We start from the raw sequence: 12941 nt of genomic DNA on the forward strand, positions 1-12941 counted from the left end.
CTCAGGTGATAGCTGAGGTCATAAATAAGAGTTTTAATTGTTAAATTAACAACAGGAGTCGATGTGCACTTGCTCCCCATGAAGGACCCCTGTCCTTAATGAGTTGTGCTATGAGAATTAACTGTAAAACTTGTTCTCGAGCAGTTCTTTATATTTTGTGTGTCTGTGTGGGTGCAAATTGTTGAAATCTTTACTTAGTGTAGAGTGGTCTTCTGTATATAAAGTTAATTAAAAATGAATCTTAATGAAGAATGGGTTGGGAGAGAGAGGAGGAGGTGGGTTGGGAGTGGGAATGGAGGGTGGGTATGGGGGGAAGAACCACCAAATTCCTAAAGCTGTGCTTATTAAATCTGTACTTATTAAATAAAAGCTTTCAAAAATTTTTTAAAAAGATAACTATATTTTAACAGGGAGGAACTGCCAGTCTGTTTGACAAAACAGCTATACAACTTCCCATTCTTGCCAGCAGTTGATGAGGGTTCAAGGTTCTTCATATCACTGCTAACACTCGCTTTAGTCTAACCTTTAATTTTAGTCAACTTAATGGATGTAAATGATATTTGATTGTGATTTTGATTTGCATTTTCTTGATGACCAATAAAGCCCAGCCTGTTCTCATGTGCTATTAACAACTTATATATATATTGTTGGGAGTCTGCATTTAGGATAATTGTCTTTTTATTCCCCCAAAGAGTGCTGCTATTCCATCTGATAGCCCATATTCCATGGATACTCAGCTTTCTTTTCCCTTCACTAAAATGTAGCTCAACTGTTTTACTTCAAATGCTATAGCCCTTTTAGAACATTTGTTTCCATGTGTTAAGCTTCTGCTTTTCTGGAGAGCATCAGAGATTTTTATGGCCTTCCTTCAGGCTCCATGACAGGACTAAATAAACCTGACACAATTCTCTTCTGCGCTAGTAGTTAGAATTTTCCAACCAGAACAGTTTCTATTGATCCCTAGGGGACCAGCAAACAGAAAATGGCAATGAGTTGGAGAGCTAGGTAAGCTCTAATGTGATTGCAAAATTTTAGTATTTCTTTCACATTCTTCCAATGCCTGTGTATTTTTCACAGTGACTCAAATTTTGCTTTGTGTATTCCAAAGTGATACAAAAAGCAATTTATATTACAGACCTTATGAAGTTAATTCAATAATGGGTGAACATTCAGTTTTCTCTGATTTGTGTTTCACATTTTTACAAGTAACCCTTCATAAAAATGATTCACTTTACATGAGCTTTCATATGCCAAATAAATCACATCAGAATATGTATCAATCAACAATTATGAGAAATGGATAAAACCAACATAATGATAGACTGTAATATATCATTCTAAGTCTGAATCTGTAAGCAAAACAAAAATAAACAAGCAAAAAATGATGAATTCCTCTGAATAAGATAATCATAGTAATGTGATAGAATTACTAATCAAAAGCTAGCTGTTAAACAACCAGTAAAAATTCCAGAGTGATTTTTTCCATCAGTAATCTTTTTAAATGATTAATTTTGAGCTGGTGTCAGGTGTTAATCTTGGAGTGGTGTTAGTTGGCTTGGCAGTGAAGATACTTGCGTTCTACATCAATGTACCTGGGTTTGATTCCAGACTCTGGCTCCTGACTCCAGCTTCCAGCTGATGCAGACTCTGGGAGTCAGAGGTGATGACTCAAGTAATTTAGTTCCTGTCACCCACATGGAAGACCTGGACTGAGTTTCTGGTTCTCAGATTTGGCCCCCGGCTGTCATGTGGGAAGTAAAATTGGGATGGGAACTCTTTTCATCTGTTTGTCTTTCTGTCTTCCTATTTATTCCTTGCCTCTGAAATTAGTACATTAAAATATTTTATGTTAATCTAGTGAAATGTTCCTCAAAAAATTTCCCATAACTCTTAGTATAGAGTCACAAATATTTCACAGGTGTAAGAGGGATGCCCTGCATAAACTGGGCCCATATAGCCTCTTAAGTCTCAACTTTGCTACTTAATTCCCTAAGTTCCATCCATCCATAGCATTCTTCACCTATTTTTCACTCAAATGCGTGGAGCTATTTCACCTAGAAGCCCTTATAGATTATGCTTATCAGGACTGATGGTGAATTTTTATTTATATGAAATGATACTTGGGCCAGAGAACCTAGGTATAAGCAAATCGTTGCAAGATGGTCTTTGAAGTTGTCAAGGGAGACACCAACAAAGACTATAGCAGATAATATAACAGAAAAGAGTCATAGCACTCTTATGTTGGCTTTAACCCCAATCCAACGTGACTGTAGTTAACTGAGCTAGAATATGTGGACTGCACCAATGGACCTAGAAAGAGAGATGGAAAGACACCCTTTATCCACTGGTTCATTCCTCAAATGCTTGCAAAAACCAGGGTTGAGTGAAGCCAAAGCCAGGAACTACATAGGTAACAGAGACTCAAGTATTTGAACTATCACTTGCTGCCTTCCAGGGTGTACAATTAGCAAGAAACTGAATGGGAAACAGAGTAGCCTGTGCTTAACACAGCTGTTCTGTTCACAGGATGTGTATTTCCCAAGTGGTGATAAACCACGGTGCTAAACACAAAACCCTGCGTTGTTTCTTAGGCAACTCTCAAATAACTAATTTGTTATAGGCTCATCAAAGCTATGGAAGAGAGAAACATAGAATGAGAACAAATTAGCCTGGTATACCAATGGACTAAAAAGCAGGAATAGAACTAGTCACAAATAGAGCTAATAATATAAACCCAAGAGTCCCTGTTCACAAGCAGAAGGGCTCCTGTCTTCTGGATTCCAGAAAATCCTTAACAGTACCTATTCTCTGGGAGTGGTGAGAGCAGCAGCTGGTAGTGTTAGAGAAAACTAAGAATCTGCCCCTAGCATCAATGCTACTCTTTTCTAAGGTCGCTTACTTTTCCTTTTTAAATAAAGTGTAAGAACAGGCTCCTTAAAAGCAGGGGGAAAGACAGATACTGGGGAAAAAGGCCAATGAGTTATTTTCCCAAGTAATATCTAAAAAGGCCAAGACTAATTTACAAATCAATGTATTCAAACACTTATGGAAAGGTACTTCTTAGGTTGCTCAGACTTTTTAAAAGCAAGCTAAGTGAAGTTCTCAATTTATCTGATTGATTAATGGTGAAAGTAAGCCAAATAGAAAAATTAAAGTTAGATCCTCTAGGTTACACTCCAGAGAAATTCCAAGCAAACAGTATTTCAGAGTTTTATAAGTGTCTTCACCACGCTAAAAGCTTAGGTGAATGTTGGCATCACTCTGAAATGTGGACCTATACTTTATAAAACACTTATGAGGGAAGGAAAAGGCAACAGAACTGAATACATAAAAGTTCACACTTCTTTATAGATAAATCATCAGATATCATCTGAAAATGGAAACTGGGCAACTATTTACAATTATATAACTAATAAAGAATTAAAATAAATATATTAATCACTAAGATCCCAGTAAGTGAATAGGTGAAAGAAATGTACAGGAAAATCACGAGTGAATTATGAATTTGGAGAAAACAATTTTTGTGATGTATAGAATTGGTTAAAATTAGAACATTTACCAAAAAATCAAGAGAATGTGTAAAAATCCAATTGGTAAAGCTCGTGTAAAAGCAATTTATAATGTTTCCTAAACATATACAAAATGTGCACTAGAAAACTGGATTTAAAAAATATTAATAATTTAATTTTTACCAGGCATTTCTTTTACTTGTGTTCTAAAAATTTCGAGCTATTCTCTCCTTCTCTCCACGTTTCAGGTCCCTCTAGCAATGGCAGAACATGAAACAAAACGGAGAAGCTGGACAACGTGAACTTGGAGATGATTTTGCTTATGTCTCTGCTGTTTGTGGAGGAGACAAATTTAAAGCAGCTGTGATGTATGAAAGAAAGGATGAAGGAGAAAGAGAATTTCCTAAAGTATTATTGAAAACTGATAAAGAGATTGAAACCACAAGAGACCTTATTTGTATTTTCTGTTGGTTGTACACACTGAGTTCTTTTGATTATTACACTGGTCTTGGAGTAAACACTATGAGTCACGGTCTTACATATTTTACACATAACCCTAGAGACTGAGAATGACTATGTTTGTAAACATGAGATATATTCAGGGAAGGAAAGAAGTAAGCAAGCAAACGAAGGATACAGATATGCCAGCTGGCTAAAAATGTTTTTTGTTTTCTCTGGGTGGATATAAGATAGCCAATAATTTAAGGGGAAAATTTTCTTCTGTATTTTAGAAGTCACAATATTTGTTTTTTGTAATTACATCCTTAGAAATCCATAAAAATATTGAAAACTCATAATACATTTTACAAGTTTGGTTATACTATATTTAAAGTGGCATTTCATCTGAATGTATTTTTAAAGAAATTTTGCAACATCAAAAATATGATATGATTAAGAGGATGAACTTATCATAGTTTAAAATAAATTTAGTATTTTCTAGAATTAACTCTAAACTTAAACTACATAATTCATATGCCATTTATCTTATCTTTAGTTGTCAAAAAGGGAAATTATAGTTTATATTTTAAAAAAAGATGTAAATCCTATTAAAATCTTTGAAATGAATGCAGGAAGGGGACAGCTTTATATGGGCAAGTTTCCAACTCCATCAGTCAGTTCTATTTTAATATTTTGTGAACCAGCAAAAAACTTTTTCACTATAATGATGTCTTTTTGACTTCTCTAGAGAATTGTGTCAGACTTCAACATTGACAAATGATAGCTCTTTAAGTCCCTCAACAAGGCTTATTGTAGTCCTGGTGCACCAAATATCCATGCACCATTCTTTCTGACATATCTATCTCTATTTCGTCTTGTCCTTACAGAAGTAGGAGATGGATATTAAAGGTACTACCCAAGAGAGGAAAAGGGAATATGGACAAGAAATGGAATGTGTACTGGTTATACGTTTGCCATAAGTTATGCCAGCTTTGGGCAATTTATTATTATCTCATGTAGAGGAGCTAAGATTATCTAATTGATGGGCAATAATATCTTCTCTTTCCTGGTCAAAATTCCAACTTTCTTACTGGTCATGCAAAAGCATCAAATATTAATATTCAGGACAAGTTTTGTTTAAATTTTAATTTCACACACACTAGACTATCAGAACCATTATTTCAAAACCTTTGAGGTCTTGGTCCATCTTTGAGATTTCATGGATGCTTTGTGCAAAATTTCTAAATATATTGAGAGTTGGAGTGCAGTAAACTAAAATATTCTCTGGAGTTTGGAGACAGAAGTAAAACTCTGTAGAAGATATTTAAACTCTCTTGAATTACAAGTTCACAGAGATGTGACAAATGTCATCTGTTATCCAAGATGATTCAGGAATTTTCCATATCACATTATAAACTACATTTAAAACAAAATGCTAGATAGATGAATATATAGCATTTTCTGCTTTGTTACTCAACATAGTTCTTTGAGAAAATCACTTGTCCCATATCTCACATAGGAGGTACTACAAAAGGTTCATGGAAAATGGAATGAAAATATAAGCTTATTTTGATGCAAAAACATTTTGAAATCCATGCATATTGGGGGGGGGGGCTTCAAAGTGTTCATGGGAAATGTTTACCATAAAAAAGCTCTGTGTGCTGGGGCTGGTGCTGTGATTCAATGGGTTAATGCACTGGCCTGAAGTGCCAGCATCCCATATGGGCGCTGGTTCAAGATCTGGCTGTTCCATTTCCTATCCAGCTCTCTTCTATGGCCTAGGAAAGCAGTAGAAGATGACCCAACTCTTTGGGCCCCTGCACCAGCATGGGAGGCCCAGCAGAAGCTCCTGGCTCCTGGCTTCTGATTGGCACAGCTCGAGCCGATGCGGCCATTTGGGGAGTGAACCATCAGATTGAAGACCTCTCTCTCTCTCTCTCTCTGCCTCTCCTCTCTTTGTGTAATTCTGACTTTCAAATAAATGAATAAATCTTCAAAAAAAAAAAGAAAGAAAAAAGCTCTATGTGGATTTCAAAAAATTTTTACACTGAAATAAATTTATCTTTTAATTCATTTTTCCACAAACTTTTTATTTTATTTTTTTAAGATTTTGTTTATTTATTTGGGAGTTAGAGTTGCAGACAGAGAGAGGGAGAACAGAGGGAAAGCTCTTCCATACTCTGGTTCAGTCCCCAAATAGCCACAATGGCTAGAGCTGGGCCAATCTGAAGCCGGTAGTCAAGAGCTTCTTCTGGATCTCCCACGTGGTTGCAAGGACACAAGCACTTGGGCCATCTTCCACTGCTTTCACAGGCAACCAACAGAGAGCTGCATCGTCATAGGTGCAGCTGGGACCAGAACCAGTGCCCATATAGGATGCCGGCACGGCAGGCAGAGGTTTAGCCCACTAAGCTGCCACAAACTTTTTGAAGTACCTTGTTTTAATAGTGGAGATCCTGGTAGGAAGATTGGCAACTGTCTAGCCAATGGATTATCTGGGCAAGCAATTGAGACATCTGCAAAGTTTGTGTGACTCACTATTTCCACAAATTACTTGATTATGAAATTTTCTTAATATGAAACTAACATTTATACTCATATATACTACAAACATTCCAGGGAATTCAGATCAAGGGAATTGCCATCATTCCAGTGGAATTACATATGTAACACCATGTTATCCGGGCTCCAGCAGAATACTGTGACCAGTAATTACTATGATCAGTGATCTCCAGCACCCTACCCGACAGATAATTAATGTACCCCAAATTTCTGATACTCAATAGTTAATGTCCACAATATGCATCTTATCCTCTCTTCTATAAGAAGAAAGAACAGAAGCAGAGCCACTCATTATTACTTGAAAGCTGGCCTGTAGTGATGAAAATTATCAATTTCAGAGTCAATTTGTGAATGCTAGAAAGCATTTACTAGCACACTCTATTTTAAACAAGAAATAGAAAACTGTTAACAAACTCATGGGGTAGCAAAATCAATATAGGGCATCTGTAGGCTGTCACAACACCCTTCCTAAGTTAAAATTGAATTCCTCTATTGACTGTGGTCTTAATAGGGAAATGTGAATAAAATTAATTTGATGAAATGCCATAGGATAAAATCATCTGAGAAAATGCTTGGAGAAAGACAAAGTGTAGGGCAACTTATTTGGAAGTGTTAGACAGAATCTAAGAAATGATCTTACCTTACTGAGAATTTCAGTGTAATCCTGAAAGGAAAATTAAACTAAACTTCTTCATAGAATTTGCTTCATTTTTTACTTTCAGTTGTTCTTTTGTTCAATTTTTATTCTTTTGGATTTGGGGACTGTAACAGTCAAGGTTGAATCAGAGGACGAGAACCAGAATGTACGCTATATTCAGAGACTTAATACTAAGAATTGACCTATGCAATTGTAGCAGCTGCCTAGGTAAGCTGGAAACCCATAGCACATGAGGAAGGACAAAACAGGGCACTCAGGTGGAAGCCATTGCCCTGTACGCTGTGCAGTTTCTCCCCTAACAGGGAGCTTGACGCTTTGTTTAAGGCCCTTCAAGTTAGTGGATCAGATCTTACATAATCTAGGATTATTTAGAACAATCTTTTTTTTTATATTGTAGCAGAACTAGCTTTTTAAACTTTTATTTAATAAATATAAATTTCCAAAGTACAATTTCTGGATTATAGCAGCTTTTCCACCCCCATAACCTCCCTCCCACCCACAACCATCCCATCTTCTACTCCCTCTCCCATCCCATTCCTCATCAAGATTCATTTTCAATTATCTTTATACACAGAAGAAGATCAACTTAGTATATACTAAGTAAAGATTTCAACAGCCCACACAGACACACAAAGTATAGAGTACTGATTTAGTAGTAGTTTTACCGTTAATTCACTTAGTACAACATATTAAGGACAGAGATCCTACATGGGGAGTCAGTGCACACTGATTCCTGTTGTTGATTTAACAATTGACACTCATCGCTTCTCGGCCTTTTGGCTAAGATCAAGTGTAGTAACAATTGATATTCTTATTTATAACGTCAGTAATCACTCGAGGCTCTTGTCATGAGCTGCCAAGGCTATGGAAGCCTCTTGAGTTCACAAACTCCGATCTTATTTAGACAAGGCCACAGTCAAAGTGGAAGTTCTCTCCTCCCTTCAGAGAAAAGTACCTCCTTCTTTGATGGCCCGTTCTTTCTGCTGGGACTCACTGACAGAGATCTTTCATTTAGGTTTTTTTTTTTTTTTTTTTTTTTGGCCAAAGTGTCCTGACTTTCCATGCCTGCGAAACTCTCATGGGCTTTTTGGCCAGATCTGAATGCCTTAAGGACTGATTCTGAGGTCAGAGCGCTATTTAGGACATCTGCCATTCTATGAGTCTGCTGTGTATCCCGCTTCCCATGTTGGATTGTACTCTTCCTTTTTGATTCTATCAGTTAGTATTAGCAGACACTAGTCTTGCTTATGTGATTCCTTTGACTGTTAGACCTATCATCATGATCAATTGTGAGCTGAAATTGATCACTTGGACTAGTGAGATGGCATTGGTACATGCCACCTTGATGGGATTGAATTGGAATCCCCTGGCACGTTTCTAACTCTACCATTAGGGCTAAGTCCGAGTGAGCATGTGCCACGCAGTACATCTCCTCTCTTTCTTATTCCCATTCTTTTATTTAATAGGGATCACTTTTCAGTTAAATTTAAACACCTAAGAATAATTGTGTGTTAATTAAAGAGTTCAACCAATGGTATTAAGTAGAACAAGAAAATAGTCACCCTGGTTAGAATGGCTTACATACAGAAATCAACTAACAACAGATGCTGGCGAGGATGTGGGGAAAAGGGACACGAACCCACTGTTGGTGGGAATGCGAATGGGTAAAGCCACTATGTAAGTCAATTTGGAGAGTGCTCAGAAACCTGAATATAGCCCTACCATGCAACCCAGCCATCCCACTCCTTGGAATTTACCCTAAGGAAATTAAATTGGCAAATAAAAGAGCTGTCTGCACCTCAATGTTTATTGCAGCTCAATTCACAATAACTAAGACATGGAATCAACCTAAATGCCCATCAACAGCAGACTGGATAAAGAAATTATCAGATATGTACTCTATAGAATACTATACAGCAGTAAAAAAAAAAAAAACAATGAAATCCAGTTATTTGCAACAAAATGAAGGAATCTGGAAAACATCATGCTGAGTGAATTAAGCCAGTCCCAAAGGAACAAATATCATATGTTCTCCCTGATCAGTAACAACCAACTGAGCACCTAAAAAGAAACCTGTTGAAGTGAAATGAACACTATGAGAAACAATGACTTGATCAGCCCTTGTCCTGACTGTCGAGGAACAACTTACTATTTTATTCCTTTTAGTATTTTTTCTACTTAATACCATAGGTAGAACAATCTTCTTTATATTCAGCTTATTACAGAGCAGTTAAATCTTCACAATAACTCACATCAATCTCAGCATGAGTGTCTGACTAAACACCTGGGGAGTGGAGCTTAGCCAAGTTGACACCTAAAACCAACCACTAGAAAAATAGGTGAATTTATAGTTATACCATAGTTAATATGTTTCATAAAATGATTTGTGATTCTGATAATGTATACACTCTAGATATGTTTCTACCAACCAGTCACTCATTCTGCACACAAATATGCACACACACACAAATCCAATTATATGACATGTCATAATCCAAAACAACTACAGGATGCTTATTTGTATAACACAACAAGCAAATGACATTGTTTTTAGAAACCATAGAAGTTCATTTCTCCTTCTTATAACAGCTGCCTGGAAGTAAACTACCCAGGGCTGGGATGGTGGCTTTTCTTTTTTTTTCCAGGATTCAGAATCCTATTTTTCTTATACCTTTTTCCTCCACTCTCTTTAGCAGATCTCTTCTACCATGAAGATTAACTAACAGTTCCAAATAACTTCCAGAGTATCATTCTTCATGTTTGCAGTCTAAACAACATATGGAACAAAAGGGAGAGACTGATTCACTCATTTAAAAGATCTTTCTGGATGTTCCACATTTTGACACATTTTTGGCCAGAATTCAATCATATAGTCACACAGAGCTTTAACCTATGCTAGCAAATGTAGGTTCTGGCTCTAGGAAGCCATGTATCCTGCTGAAATTTGGGGTTCTGTTACCTAGAAGCAAATGGAAAGTGCATATTGCAATAAGCACAAGTATCCTCTGCCTCACAACAGGGCCTTCCAATCCTCAAGAACATCAGGCCTCTTTCAGTATATGGTGTATTGACGCTAGTATAGCCTCTGTGAGATTGATTTCTATGGGATGGATAAGGAGGCATGACATACATATTTGTCAGGTATACTTGTGTTGTACTTGTGTTGTTCTCACTGGCACCTATAGACTTCTTCAGGCTACCAGCTTCTACAATCTCTCCTTATAACTTAGATAGATGTTCTCCCTCAAGCTCTTTAGACATCACTTTGAAACCTGGAGGTGACAAAGACTTTCAAGATCTATAGCCTAACTCTTTGGAATTGGCATCAAGCCAAGTGAGTTTGGCTCTGGATTTGTAATAAATCTGGCAGCTGTGTTTCTGCCTTGATCCCAGGGATAGTTCCCAGTTTGTATCCAATTTTAGCCAATGAATATGTGAGTGTTTCTGTGTCTGTGTTCTTACTCATTCCTTAGACTTTGCAGCATCTAAGGTGAGAGGAGTATTCCTGCCTTCCTCTTTCCAGAATGGCCTTAAGCATTGGTGTGTTCCTGATGCTCCTTGAAGTGAATCAGTTTTGATTTTTGACCAGTGTTGATTTCTGCAAACTATTTGTAGACTTGTGTTATACAATATTTGCCATCTACTTTTCTCGTCATGACATAGAGTAAAATTTCTCTCTTCAAATATTGACGTAAAAGTATTACTCTTGCATGCAACAAAGCAGGTTTAAACATGAGAATAAATGTATTAACGTGAGTGGTGGTGTTTTGGAAATGAACATAATCTACTTTTGGGTGGTCAAATTTGCAATGAGGGAGAGGTAAACAGAGAACAATATGCACTGCTATTTTGTGAGAAATACCTCATTTGTTTGTTACTGATTTATTTGGTTAATGTTGAAATGCCTCAACTGTGTAATAATGAGGTTGAGTACCTTTGGCTTATTGCAGTAATTTGTATTCATTTACAAGGTTGCTGAGTAATAATTTTATTATTGCTGTTAGGAGATGAGTCCATTAGGAAGTAGCAATTGCCAACCATTCATCCCTTACAGCACCATGTAAAGAGAATTACGATACCAATCACTGTTTTCCATGAGACATTGGTCTTTAATTGGTGATACCAAAGTACAATAACAGCTAGCAGAGAACTGCTGAAGGCCAAATTTCTTCCCCAGATAGACATAAATGGACCATTGTCTTTCTATAGTCTAAGTAGCTCTTAGGCATGCACTATATATTCTCTATGATGTCGAATATTTTCATTTTTCCCTTTTGTTAGTTACTCCTATTCTGACACCATGTTTGAAAACAACTCCCAAACTGTCATATATTTCATTTTGCTTATATTATGTAAGCAATTCACAATTTAGGCCACCATTTGAGTATTATGCTGTCCAAAATACTTTTTTCCTCCTTTCAAAAAGTAAATGAATGATTTCAGCTCAGAAATACAGAGCTGGAACAAGCAGTCCCACAAAAAAGAAAAAAAATGCAAATTAATGACTTTTCTTAAATCCATCAGAGAACCGAGTTAACAGAGCCAGACATGAAAGGTTGCAAGCTATGTGATTCTATTTAGTTGATATTCTGGGAAAAGCAAAATTATAGTGATGGGAAACAGATGAGGGGTTGCCAGAGGTTGAGACTGCAAGTGCAGTTGACTCTAAGGGTTTGCTACTATGGAGGAATTTTAGGATGTTGGAAGTGTGGCTACTAACAACTAATCTTAATTTTCATGGATCATTCCAGTTTTAACATCAAAAGTCTTATATCTCCTGGCTCATTTCTAACTCCACCATTTGGGGTAAGTCCGATTGAGCATGTCCCAAATTGTACATCTCCTCCCTCTCTTTTTCCACTCTTAAATTTAACAGGGATCACTTTTCAGTTAAAATTTAAACACCTAAGAATAATTGTGTGTTAATTACAGAGTTCAACCACTAGTACTAGAACAACAACTACAACAACAACAACAAATACTAAAAAGGATAAAGTATTACATTGTACATCTAGAGTCAGGACAAGAGCTGATCAGGTCATTGTTTCTTATAGTGTCCATTTCACTTAACAGGTTTCCCCTTTGGTGCTCATGGTCACGGATCAGGGAAAAAAAAAGATATTTGTCTCTTTGTGACTGGCTACAATCCCATCAAGGTGGCATGTACCAATGCCATCTCACTAGTCCAAGTGATCAATTTCAGCTCACAATTGATGGCTCTGATAGGTCTAAGAGTCAAAGGGATCACACAAACAAGACTAGTGTCTGCTAATACTAACTGATAGAATCAAAAAGGGAGAGAACGATCCAACATGGGAAGCGGGATACACAGCAGACTCATAGAATGGCAGATGTCCTAAACAGCACTCTGGCCTCAGAATCAGTCCTTAAGGCATTCGGATCTGGCTGAAGAGCCCATGAGAGTATTGTAGGCATGGAAAGCCAAGATACCATGGAAAAGAAAAAAAAGAAGAAGACCTAAATGAAAGATCTCTGTGAGTGAGATCCCAGTGGAAAGAAGGGGCCATCAAAGAAGGAGGTACCTTTCTCTGAAGGGAGGAGAGAACTTCCACTTTGACTATGACCCTATTGGAATAAGACCAAGGTCAGCGAACTCTAAAGGCTTCCATAGCCCTGGCAACTCATGACTAGAGCCTAGGGAGATTACTGACGCCATGAACAGGAGTGTCAAATTGTTATGTCAGCAACAGGAGTCCTTAATGTGTTGTCTAATGTGCAGTGGTGCTATAACTAGTACTGAAACAGTATTTTTA

General features: G+C 37.1%; 1 pseudogene; it reads left to right on the forward strand.

Annotated features, from left to right (window-relative positions):
- Positions 1-7927: 7927 nt before the first annotated feature.
- LOC133767401 (U2 spliceosomal RNA) lies at positions 7928-8002 on the forward strand (annotated as a pseudogene).
- Positions 8003-12941: the final 4939 nt, after the last annotated feature.

The sequence above is a fragment of the Lepus europaeus genome, chromosome 9 (assembly GCF_033115175.1).
Source record: "Lepus europaeus isolate LE1 chromosome 9, mLepTim1.pri, whole genome shotgun sequence".
In the NCBI taxonomy this organism is placed as follows: Eukaryota; Metazoa; Chordata; class Mammalia; order Lagomorpha; family Leporidae; genus Lepus; species Lepus europaeus.